At 40.4% G+C, this 10569-nt stretch overlaps 1 pseudogene; it reads left to right on the top strand.

The window, feature by feature from the left end:
* Positions 1 to 693: 693 nt before the first annotated feature.
* LOC108718611 lies at positions 694 to 10174 on the top strand (annotated as a pseudogene).
* Positions 10175 to 10569: the final 395 nt, after the last annotated feature.

Below are 10569 nucleotides of genomic sequence, written 5' to 3'. Positions count from 1 at the left end.
CTGTGCTGCAGAGGTTATACATCAATGATCCTATAGGAATGGGTGCTGGGTGCTGTAGTGCAAGTAAACCTGCTATCAAGAGGCTAATGAAAAGACATGCCATAACAAGTGAGCGTTAGAGTAAAACTCTGAGACCTAACCTTTTAGCCTTGGAGTATTTACATTTATGGACTTGCATGCTCCCGGCAAATAAAACTCACACTTAATGTAAATTTCTGTTTCAAGAGCATCATTATCCGAGACAGAATAAATGCCAATAAAAACACAAACAAACTGCTTTTTACTGTCATAAACAGTCTATAAAAGCCACTCTGCAAGAGCCGTTCTCTCTAAGGACTTGGAGATGCAGCTCGGCATGTTGAGAAGCAATGTAAGTGCACATGGGGAATGAGATAAAGCAGATAATCCCTCAAAAAGGGGATGCTGGGAGGTGTAGTTTAACAACAGGAATTATATACCACCAAAGTAACCTTGCAAATTGTCGCGTTTTGAGGGTTGTGTGTAATTGTAATGTAAGGTCTCTTTTAAAATGCAACTGGAATGGACGTATCTTTATAAGCTGTTATTTTTATAACCCCAACACATTTGCCATATTCACTGTCTGCAAGCCCACTCTACTAGTCACTAAATAATGTTGGAGTTCTAGCTGAGATTCTGAGCATAGGTGAGAGGTTCAGATAATGTGCTCCAACAATGGCAGCAGATATTCTAGACATCTCTCCATCTCCCACACCAGAGGTCCTGTCCATTGCCTCTGCTACAACACAAGAGGATCAAACCATAGCATTGTTTCTGACACTGGAGATTTCGTCCATAGCTACTGTATATTGCAGTTGGGCTTAATGAAGTTATTTGCACGTGGATAGGAAACTGGCTACAGGATTGGGTACAGAGGGTGGTTGTTAATGGGACATTCTCTACTTGGAGTAAGGTTCTTAGTGGGGTCCCTCAGGGCTCGGTATTTGGGCCACTTTATTTAACTTGTTCATTAATGACTATGGGGAGTGTATTTGTTACAGTGAGAGCTGTGAAGATGTGGAATTGTCTCCCTGAATCAGTGGTACAGGCTGATACATTAGATAGGTACAAGGAAGGGTCGGATGCTTTATTCACCAGTAGCTCCTCCCAGCAGACAGGAGGGAGCCAATGAGATTAGAGGAGGGAAAGGGGTGTTACAGGGAGAGCTGGGAAGTGAATCAGTGGTACAGGCTGATACATTAGATAGGTACAAGGAAGGGTCGGATGCTTTATTCACCAGTAGCTCCTCCCAGCAGACAGGAGGGAGCCAATGAGATTAGAGGAGGGAAAGGGGTGTTACGGGGAGAGCTGGGAAGTGAATCAGGGGTACAGGCTGATACATTAGATAGGTACAAGGAAGGGTCGGATGCTTTATTCACCAGTAGCTCCTCCCAGCAGACAGGAGGGAGCCAATGAGATTAGAGGAGGGAAAGGGGTGTTACAGGGAGAGCTGGGAAGTGAATCAGGGGTACAGGCTGATACATTAGATAGGTATAAGAAGGGGTTGGATGGTGTTTAGCAAGTGAGGGAATACAGGGATATGGGAGATAGCTCATAGTACAAGTTGATCCAGGGACTGGTCCCATTGCCATTTTGGAGTCAGGAAGGAATTTTTCCCCATCTGAGGCAAATTGGAGAGGTTTTTGCCTTCCTCTGGATCAACTGGCAGTTAGGCAGGTTAAAATAGAGTTCAAAGGTTGAACTTGATGGACGTGTGTCTTTTTTCAACGTAACTTACTGTGTTATTATGTTACCTTATTATCTATCTGTGGCCTTGACTCTAATGCCATTGGTCCTGTCCATTGCCTCTGTTACCACACCAGATGGTCCAGAGTTAGACTCATCTTTTAAACCAGAGTCCACTCTCAGGACTATTATTCTTCCTCTTCTCACTCAACCTCTATTTGCCTATTCTCCTTAAAGCCCAGGCTGGTGAATCTCTCAAGAGGTCTGAACAACTCTGACTAGGAGTTATGGATTCTGACACATAGGATCCTATGTGGCTGTGCACACACAGTTACTAATACAGAGGGTCTGTAATTTGACTGCCTTTTTGTTATTTGTGATCTAACACTGCTGCTTACAGCTATTTCTGTTGTTTTGGAAAGAAACCTGTCTTTATTTTTACCTGCTTGCTACCGGCTGGAAATAAAAGCCATTTTCCTTTAAGAGAACCTGACATAGGCAGGCATTAAAAAAAAGAATCTGTGTTGACCAATGACACAAACATATGCAGAACAACTGAATCCAACCAGGATGTGTCCATCTTGCATCGGGATCTTAACTATAAGTACTTGGATTTAAAATAAGCAACATACTGGATATATAATGGATTTAAGAACAACTCCTAATCTTTCTTCTAGCTTCCCCTCAGTGTGAGTAGGCCCTCTACAGGAGAAAGGATATTGGAAGTTGGAGAGTAGGATACCTTGGATATAAAAGTTATCTAAAGGTAGGAGTAGAACATAAGAGAAAAACATATATTGTGAGCAGCTTTGGCTGTGGGTCAAACCCTAGGTGGTCAAGCTGTAATGCTATTTAGCAGAACTGGTTCTTACTTTTAGGACACTCTCCACTTCCCTTAATACTATTGCTGGTTATTCTGTACTTTATCCAGGCCTGGCAAGTTCTTCTTCTAACTCCCAGTACAGCATGTGTTACACCCAACTCTCTTTCTTTCTGAGGTGGCTCCTTGCTGTAGCACTCGAAAAAAGTGTTTCCACCGTGACTTCTCACAAACACTTGCTGGATATTAATATATATATGTAATCTTTCAACAGGTTATCTCAATAGATTAAAAAAGGGCAGTATACCCTGCTGAAGTTTGCTTAGTAGTGGGGAATTAGTTAGATACCATAGTTAATTATGGAATCTCTGTATGTGCAATGAGCAAATGTAGGGGCTTTTCCTGTTGAGCTACAAGCAAACTTAGGGGGTTGCTGGTATCAATAGTGGAATACCTACCTTAGTACAATGCTATGGGCAAACGTAAGGTTTATTTTACACTATCTCAAAGTCTGAGGGTCATTGGTCTCTTGCACCCATATAACACAGCAGATGGTCTACAGCAATGATCCCCAACCAGTGGCTCAAGAACAACATGTTGCTCACCAACCCCTTGGATGTTGCTCTAAGTGGCCTCACAAAAGGTGCTTATTGAATTCCAGGCTTGGAGAAAAAATTTGGTTACAGAGAATACAGGTGTACTGTCAAACAGAGCCTCCTACCAAATACTCAATCATGGTCCTCATTTGGCACCCCAGGAACCTTTTCCATGTACATATTGCTCCTCAACTATATTACATTTGAATGGGGCTCATGGGTAAAAAAGGTCTGGGGCCCGTGGTCTATAGGAAATGATAAGGAAGGCAGTGGAGAGTTAGACAAGAGTAAACCTACAAGCTCACCCAGTAACACCTTCAAAGCCGGGGAAACCATCAAGACAAACATAAATATGTACTCATCTTTTTATATCTCCATAAGATAAATCCAAAGGCAACTCAGAAAATGAGGGTTTATTGCGGCTCTTTAGAGAAAATTCACAAAGTAAAAACAAGAAACATCTGAAAACCACTCGCGATGGATCGCTTGCTTTACAAACCACTCTCTGCGCTGAGTGATTTAGCCGGCATAGGTCTGGGCACACGCTCACAACGTTCTACTTACTGGAAAGTGGCAGAGAAATGAAAGGCTACTTGGCATACAATGACAATTAAAATTATTTTTCCTCGTTCCTTTATTGATCTTGGAAAGTTTTTTTTTGCCTGATGATGGAGGGTCCGGTTCAGCCAAAAGTAAAAACCCAGCAGGTTCCTGGCAGAGAAATGAAGTCATTAATACTATATCTCAACATGTTTTAGCTCCTTGAATTTTCTGCTAAAAAGAAACATGTTATTCTGTTGTAATTGCTTAAGCAAGGACTATACCTTGCCAGTGGCCAGTAATAAAATTTCAATTTATTTTGCCCTCTGATTTATAAGTGAATGTTGAAATACAATGAGGAAATTGCTTCAAGCGCTTCACAAATTGTCAGATATTGTTCTGCGCAAATCACCCCTGTAATAAAAGCAAAACTTTCAGCGGAAACTAAACCAACAAACTCCTTCCATGACCATCCCAAGCCAAGTGTGACAGAACTGCTAATGTTCTCCTTTATCTCCCAGGCCTCGCAGTTCCTGAACAATCGGCACCGCCGTGTTTGAAGGAAGGATTTTTTTGGATACACAAAGGGTTAAGGTGCCTGGGGGTTTTGCTTCTAGATGAACCAGATGACATCAGATTTATGAGTCCAGACCTTTCTCTGGAGGATAGCAGATATCTAGATTATGGCACAGCCACACAGAAAGTGAATGTGTCATTTGCATTTAAATAGGATCTTCACGAGGAATCCATAATGACTAGTTAGATTTGGGACTCAAAAGAGAAAGTTGAAAATGATGGGTTTAAGCTACCAAGGGATTTCTGTTCCCTACATAAATATTATTTTGTTTAAACTCACCAGGTAATGCTAAATCCTCGGGAACCTTGGAAGCCTAGGAAGAATACGGAATTATCGGTTCTACATTTCATACACAGCACAGGCTGATAATTCTAACTAATTTAGCAAATATGTTGGATTCAATAATAGAGAATTAATGTCATCAAGCTTCGTGCATGTTGTGTATATGTGTTAAAGCAATGCTATATTTCTGTATAATATAGCTATATATTTATCATTTGCTGTTTGTGTTCTGGTTCTCAAATTGAACTGACTCTTGTGACTGACTTGTCCATTAATTTGGCTTCCATCATGGTTAAGATGTCTGTTTTTTTATCAGGCTTTATAGCCAGGGCATGTACATACTGTAGTCTAATCACATCTACTTGGTACACTTCTTATGCCTGTTCTGTACTCTACTAACTCTATCCTCCCCATGCACCTCCTTCTACTTCTGTACTCTGCTTCCATCTCCATTCTGTACTCTACAAGTGCTTTCCATCCCAAATCTTTTCCTCATTCAACCACCACCCTCTGTGTCCACTATGTACTTACCAATACCTACTATTCCCATTCTGTACTCTTCTAACACCTTCTTCCAATCAACACATCCTACAACCACACTGTACTCTACCACAATTTTCTATACCAGTGATCCCCCACCAGTGGCTCGTGAGTAACATGTGTCTCATCAACAACTTGGATGTTGCTCCTAGTGGCCTCAAAGCAGATGCTTATTTTTGCATTTCTGGGTTGGAGGCATGTGTTGGTTGCGTAAAAAAACAGGTGTACTGCCAAACGTAGTCTCCTGATGGCTGTCAGTCCATATATAGAATGGCCTCTATCAACACATCCTACACCCACTCTACTCTACCACCATCTTCTATATCCATTCTGTACTCTTCCAAAACCTTCCAGTCTCTTTACTCTATCAACTCATCCTACTCTACCACCATCTTCTCCACTGTATACTCTGTCTATCCAAGCTCTGTACACTAAAAAAGTGTATATCCTTCTATACTGGATCAATGCCACTACACTCTGTGCTTCTACTCTCGTTTCTATACTGTACCAACTCCATTTAGTGTTGCTCTGCTACTAAAACATCCTATATCTGTTCTGTTCTTGATAATCTTTGTACCCATCCAACTCCTTTAACCTTTCTGTTTTCTACCAACATAACCAACATCAAGGGGCACATTTACTAAGCTCGAGTGAAGGATTAGAATGAAAAAAACTTACATTTTCTAAGGTTTTTTTTGGCAATTTCGACCATCGAATTGGCTACTTCGACTACAACTTCGACTTAGAATCGAACGATTCGAACTAAAAATCGCTCGACTATTCAACTATTCGATAGTCGAAGTACTGTCTCTTTACAAAAAACTTTGACTACCTACTTCGCCACCTAAAACCTACCGAGCACCAATGTTAGCCTATGGGGACCTTCCCCATAAGCTTTCTAAGCAATTTCTGATCGAAGGAAAATCGTTCGATGTATGGATTAAAATCCTTAGAATCGTTCAATTCAAATGATTTAATCGTTCGATCGAATGATTTTTCCTTCGATCGTTCGATCTAAGTAAATGGGGTAAATCCTTTGACTTCGATATTCGAAGTCCAAGGATTTGACTTCGATGGTCGAATATCAAGGGTTAATTAACCCTCGATATTCGACCCTTAGTAAATGTGCCCCTAAATTCAGCTTTTTCTTTTCAGACAATGTCAGTGAGACACCTGATGGAAGGTTTGAATTTAATGGACAGGTGTCTTTTAACATCCCAACTTAGTCCTCCCCCCAGTTCTAAGCAACATCATCAACAGTTGTAGAAACATGGATTTACTCTTTACCAACACCTTATTCTCTAATTTAATATTTAATATTGTAAATAAGAAAAATGAGGCTGATGTATCACTTGTCCATAAATATTATGGGATATCACTTACCACAAATGTATTTAATCCTTATATAACCCATGTGCAGAAGCCTTAATTCACTTTTAACTGATCGCTTCTGGCTTATTCATTAAGACTTTCCTCAAAGAGACAGTTCTAGGTTGGAGTCTACAGAGCCACCCAAGTCTTTTGTTTATTTTGCAGTTTCCTTCACAAATATTGATATTCTTTGTCAGTTAAATATTGATACATGTCGGCGTTGCATCAATAAACAATAATTAGAACAACAATGTTCTTTGATCGGTCGCCGTATAGATTAACTTACTGTCTGGCTCATTGGTTACACTTTGCCTCGGGTGATGGGTTATACATACATGTAAAATCTATAGCAACTATACGTTTTTATTTCTCTATGATCCACAGCATGCCAATAAACAAGCTCAGCTGCTTGACACTTATGCTCTGGAACTGGGGCGGAACCATAGATAAGCGGGGGGCCCTGGCTGTATAAGGGGGCACCGACAGACAAGCAGTTCAGTCTATGTTTATGAAAAATGTCTGATTCCCAAAGTTTAGGGGGCAAATTCACTAAGCCGCGAAGCGCCGAACGCTGGCATTTTCGCTACTGCGCAAATTCACTAACGAACGCTGGCGTAGTTTCGCTAGTGTTACTTCGCAACCTTATGCCAGGCGAATTTTAGCTAGCGACAAAACTACGCAAATTCCCTAACTTGCGCAGTGTACTGAACGCTACCTTTTACGCTAGACTTCGTTCACCACCTCAGACCTGGCGAAGCGCAATAGAGTAGATAGGGATTGTTTAAAAAAAAGTCAATTTTTTTTTCTAAGTCCCAAAAAAACGCTGGCGTGTTTTCTACATGGTTGATAGGCTGAAAAAGATTGAAAATTTTTTGGGGCTCCCCTTCCTCCCCCCTACATTTCTTGACTCATGGCAACTTACCTAGACAGTGGGCACATGTGTAGGGCAAAATATAATTTTTATTTGCTGATTTGAAGGTTTTCTAGGCATTTGTAGTGCAGATACGTGTCCTCCATTGAAATTTGAATTTCGCGCCGTATGCAAATTAGCCTTCGTTAGCGTAACTTCGCTTTATATAGCGAATCAACGCTAGCGCAACTTCGCAACCTTACGCTACCCCTGTGCGCAACTTTGGATTTTATGCGAATTTGCGGAGCCCTGGCGAAACTACGCCTGGCGAAGTGCGGCGAAGTTGCGCCTGGCGCAACTTCGCATCTTAGTGAATTTGCCCCTAGGTGTCATGACTGTGTTACTATGGGTCTGGAACATCTCCTGCCAGATACAGGTATATAAAATCCTACTACAATACATATATTTCTATATAACTAGAGACAAGCATTTGGCTGGAGCATGATGATAAATATATATATATATCGCAGGAACATTCTGAAGGATTCAGACAAATTGTAACCTGTTTTGCAAGTGTGTGAAATTGATACATCAGCATTTTGCGGAACAGAACACTGACTTTAACAAGTAAAAAAGTACTTTATCATCTTACATCTCGTTGCAAATGTGTTACTTGGACGAGAAATCACGGAGGCTCTAATAAGATTTGCTTTATCTCACCGCTGAATTAGGGAAGCTTTATTTAGAATGTGTGACTATGGAGAATACAGAGGTGTTGGAACACAGATAGAAATTCCCCGGCACCATTTCAAGTTGTAGACTTTCATAATATCCTTCTATATATCTCTATGTAAGGGAATAACACAGCCATTGCTCTATTGTCTGGGTGGCTCAGAAATCTTTATATTTTGGAAACAATTGTCCTGCTGTGACTGACCTTGGCAATGCCAGGGTGCAGAACACCAAAATATAGTCACCCAAAGGCATACAAGTGTTTCTTTTAAAAATAAACTTGAAATAACTGTACATTAAAGGTTTGCCTTATCCACGAGGGCTGTACAGTCGGTCTAACAAGCTCTCCAGGCTCCATTTCTGTAACCCCTGGGAGGAAGTTTTGGAGAGAAACTATAAATATCAAGAGAGCTTTCCCCAACTGACTCACCCCAAGATTTTGGTAAGGATTGTAACCATGTTCCTTTGCTCTTACAGAAGCACAATGTGGGGGGGATGCAGTTAAAGGCATATATATTATTTGATATGATGTGGTTCTCCCCTTGCATCTCCTTTCTTCTCTATCATTATATACCCAATACCTCTTCATTTTCTGTTTCCCATTCTCCCTCTTCCTCTTGATTTTACTATTTCTATTTATTCCATTTTATTTCTCTCATATGTATTTTCCCCAATTCAGTTTTTTCTGTATCTTGTATTTTTCCCTAAATCTACATTCTCCTTTTTCTGCTCTTTTGTACCTACATTGATCTTGCTCTCCCTTCTCCTCTTCTTCTTCTTAAGTTTTCTTTTCCTCTTCCCATTTTATCATTTTTCTCATCCATTTCTTTTATTTTTTCTCTGATTTTTCTTAGTATCTTTTAGCCTTTTCCTCACTTTGCTCTACACCCCTCTCTCCTCTTTGTTGTTATTTTCCCTCCCCAAGAGCAAAGAAACTTTTTCCTTTCCGTTACTTCTTAATTCATTTGTTTATATTGTTAACTTTTCAGTCCACCTTTCCTGTTTCTTTTATATTATCCACTTCTCTCTACCCATGTCTGTTTTGCTCAGCCTCCTACCATATCAATGATAAACCTGGAATAAGGTCTCCAAATAAAAAATGATGATCACTCACCACACGAAGGAAGAGGCCCAGGTGCCCCGCCCTGACCCCTCAGCACGAGGAGCAGACAAAACCAAAAAACTTTAGGAGCAGGCACTCAAATCCACAGGCTGTGGACACAATAAACTCTTCACTTTGAATTTATCTGCCTGGTGGAAGTTTTGCTTTCATTGAGTGCCTGCTCCTAAAGTTTGTTCAGCCTCCTACCATAACCCAAGAGGTACATCAGACAGAAAGGACCTTCCTTCCACACTGTAGCAGGGGAACTGCTTGTGCACCTCCCTACACAAAGCCAGCTTAGTCCTGTAACCAGGGATTGGAGGGACACTGTAACCTTGTTCCCTATGGGTTGTCCCATCTACCTCCTTGAGCAAACTCCAGGATGCACAGCCTATCTTGTGACTACTTAGGGTTCCATATAGTCCCTACTACAGGCTAGTCCTGCCAAGGAACTGGTCAAATTCTAAGAGGAAGAGAAAACCAGCTTGAGGCACTGATACCGTACAGTGATCAGAGACTACGATGAACAAAACTTTATATCACCGTTTCTGTCATAGTTTGCTTGCTCCTTTCTTGCCTGGCTGTATTTTTCCTCTTTCCACGATCTGTTGATGTACATTCAGTTGGAGTAAAATCCGTTCTTGTGAGTTATGATGAAGAAAAGCAGTTGGTCTATTTAAACATCACAAACACCATAAATACAACAACTTTTATTGTATCGAAGTAGAAAACATTACTGGACAAGTTCAATTCTCTAAAACAGTCATTGGGAAGGCAAAATTTAACATGGTTATCAATATCGGATCACTTGACAATAAACAGATTGACTACACGGTGCCTACTGCAATTGGAAATGAATTTGACTACATGTATTCCTTTTGCACATTTCCATCTATAAAGGTTCACAACATAGTGGTGGTGTTGCAAGTCATCGTCACCTCTTTCCTACCTGGGACACCCTGAGCAGTTATCTCAAGAAGTTTATCAGTATGTAGACTGTGGCCCAAATGCAACTTATCACCATGGACAATTAGACTTAACTATTTTCAAGCAACCATAACTAAAGTAATTTGAAACGTGTGTGTGTGGGGGGGGGTGCTTTCCTGCTAACCACTTATTGTATTACTTGCCCTTTAACAGTTTTGCACTTACAATATTGAACAGAAATGCATCAGCCACTTCAACTTAGCTACTTTCAAAAAAAAAGTAGCTAAGGCTCTGTTCCACGAATACATTTTATTTTTTTCTGGCATTTTAAGAATGATTGTAAATGTATACATTTTGTGCATATGTATGTCTGTATGCTTTTAAAATATTGTATTAATATTTCAGTATTATTCTGGATTTTTGGGTGTTCTTTCGTTTTAATAAATGCTTGGAGTGATGGTAAAAGTGCGTCTGTTTTGAAATATTCGTTTTTTTATGTTCTGTAGAACAGATTTAATAACACGTTGA

The sequence above is a fragment of the Xenopus laevis genome, chromosome 6L (assembly GCF_017654675.1).
Source record: "Xenopus laevis strain J_2021 chromosome 6L, Xenopus_laevis_v10.1, whole genome shotgun sequence".
Taxonomy (NCBI): Eukaryota; Metazoa; Chordata; class Amphibia; order Anura; family Pipidae; genus Xenopus; species Xenopus laevis.
Note: the sequence above shows the minus strand (reverse complement) of the source record. Positions and strands in the feature narration are given on the sequence as shown.